This window comes from Trachymyrmex cornetzi, unplaced genomic scaffold (assembly GCF_001594075.2).
Source record: "Trachymyrmex cornetzi isolate Tcor2-1 unplaced genomic scaffold, Tcor1.1 scaffold11, whole genome shotgun sequence".
In the NCBI taxonomy this organism is placed as follows: Eukaryota; Metazoa; Arthropoda; class Insecta; order Hymenoptera; family Formicidae; genus Trachymyrmex; species Trachymyrmex cornetzi.
Genome location: NW_017295653.1, coordinates 2,273,555 through 2,276,640, shown reverse-complemented (window position 1 = coordinate 2,276,640; position 3,086 = coordinate 2,273,555).

The following is a 3,086-nucleotide window of genomic DNA, read 5'->3' as shown; positions in this document are numbered from 1 at the left end:
TTGGTGAAAAACGGGTAATGGGGGTAAATTTTACCCCCACAACCGGCTTTTCACCAATTAGCGTTCTGTGTCAAAGCGCTGTTGCCTGTATGAGGATCCGGGCCATTTCTATCTCTTTCCATTCTATGGTGTAATGGGAGAGAGAATGAGAGGGAGATTGGCCGTCTCCCACGGTCCCTCTCTCTCATTATTGTCGACCACATTTGATACATTACCTGGGGTGCGTTCCGTTTCTCGCATGATGCGCATAATGCGTCGTTTATCCTTGTTGCTCACCAAATGTTAAACAAGGACAATAGATGCATCATGCGCATCATGCGCGTTACGGAACGCACCTTTAAATACGGAATGCGCAGTTCATTTTCTATGTCTTTGGTGACTAGTTCTTGTAGACCACTCGAGCGGATCGGTCATCGGACGTGTTTCCTCTCGTCTCGGGTGTTGCGTCACCTCGAACTATATTTTTGAAAAGCGTTGCCGGCTTGGAATGTGCCATAATATTTCAATTTCGATAGTCCCTTTATCCGTTTTGGCGCGCGACTGTGCGGCGTGAAAGCGCCGCGCCGTAGCCGCAGGCGTCCAGTGTTTGAAGGGGCCTCACCATTTTTATTGCATCATCCATTAGCCCCGATCCTCATATGGGCAACAGCGCTTTGACACCGAACGGTGATTGGTGAAAAACGGGTGATGGGGGTAAATTTTACCCCCACAACCGGCTTTTCACCAATTAGCGCTCTGTGTCAAAGTGCTGTTGCCCGTATGAGGGTCCGGGCTTACTCGCCCAGTTCGAACTTCGAAGTGGCCGGTGCATAGCATTTCCACTTACGATTACTGTTTTTCCGCTATATTAGACACGACTGGCCAAGTTATACGACTGGCCTCGTTATAAAGAGGACCAGGGCCAATGAAAGATTGAAGAAGAAGATGTCTTTGGTAAGGAATAGAAAACGTTCTAGTGTAAGATAAAAATGGCGTCCCATAATTCCAATAATACAATTCTCTTCCTTTCGATACGAGAATCGAGTGTAAGTATATGGACAAGACTATTCTTGACCTAAAAGACTTTAGAATGTGTATATTTTAATACATGGCATTAAAAATGCAGATATACAAGTGAAAACCGTCACAATTCATTAGTTAAAAATTTCTAACTATTGAGTATCAAATTTGTAAGGTTAGAAAATCTTATGCTGTATATATAATGCATAATAATTAATAATATAATACTATAAATGTTTTAACAAGCAATAATTTCTGTTTATTCGTTTATAACATAAATAGTAATATATATATATATTTTTATATATGTATGTGTATATATATTATAAAAGATATATTTCAACTTCTATTATAAATAAGTGGAAATCGTTGCTTATAAAATGTAGTTGTCGTATAATTATTACACATTAACATGACATTTTCTAACCTTACAAATTCGATAATGCTCAATAGTTACAATTTTTAGCTAATTGTGACGGTTTTTATTTGTATGTATGCATTTTTAATGTATTGAAATGTAAATATAAGTCTTTTAGATTGAGAAAAGTTTTTATTTCCATATACTTACCGTTTTATTAGTCATGGACTTTCGAACTTGCCACCATTTGCTATACGTCATTTACGCGAGATCTGTTTTCTGTACTGCTTACACTGAACTCAAGACCTAGTGCAGCCAGTTCAGTGAACTCGTGCACTGAGTTCTGTTGCACTGGAACAAAAAATACCGTCGCTGATGCTATTTTGGGTACAAAAAACGCTTTAGTGTACACTTTTTGAACTAGTGCAACCAATGCAGGAACAGAAAATAAATCTCTTCTTTTCCCGCCTTTTCGGCCACATGCGTGTGCAATGATGTCATGTCATCCAATGTCATCATGTCATGACAGTCATGGCGTGCATTCGTTTATGCAGCGGTTAGCGCAGAAGTATTACTTTATCCTTGTTGTTCACCGAGTGTTAAACAAAGATTAAATGATACTCACTGAGCTAACCGCTGCATAAACGAATGTACGCATGGTGTGAGTTAGGGATGTTCGATATTTTCAATTGTATTGATATTCGTATTAATACTGTATTAAAACTAATGGCTACTGCACACTGGACGCGATGAGCGATGAGCGAGGAGCGATATCCAATAAAAACTCTGCTTTTTCTCACGTGACGACGCAAAGCAAAGCTCTCATTGGATATCGCTCGTCGCTCATCGCTCATCGCGTCCAGTGTGCAGTAACCATAAGTGCATTGATACAAGTAATATATCGGACAAAAAATATCAATACAGCAAATATCGAATATATCGATACAAAATATAGGACGTGTGATCACTGTGATCCACTTAATGCTGCAAACACTTCGTTGATTAATCAAAAGAAAGAATTTTACAAATTGACCAATCAAAGAATGCTCCAAAACATTTGTAGCGAGACTTCGACTACAGCCTAAAGCCTTGTGTCCACGATGCTAGAAATCGGACCTCGAATGAAAAAAAAATTGACCAATCGAAATGGTCATGTGATCAAATTATTCAAATGTGATTTGTTAATTTTTTCTCTGGCCGAGATCTCGGATCGATTTCTAGCATCGTGGACATCGGGCTTAAGAATGGACTATGGATTCCGGCTTAAAAAGTCTGTTCTGTATTCCTGCACTATCTGAATTGGTGCACATAGTGCAATAAGTTAAAATTAAATAAATATACATTTATTTTGGGTGTTTACAATAGATATTTATATCTAATATATAAATATCTATGGTGTCTACGTGAAGTAATCGAATTGAACAGTGGTACTCAATCCGATTTAGAGATTCGATTACTTCACGTAAACGCCCTTTTGTTTCAACTTATTGCACGGTTCATACAATACAGGAATAAAGAACAGATCTAAGATCAATAGCCAATAAACGCGAATCCGAGACTCTGCCTGTTGAAGGTGCGTTCAGGGAGACGCTATTAGCGCTATTTCTGTCATTCTATCCTTGTTTTACATCTAAGGCCGTGGTCCGAATCATGCTGACAACGCTCATGAGCATTGTTTGTCTTCGTTTAACATTTGACAAACAACAAGGATGAAATGATTTTTAAGCGT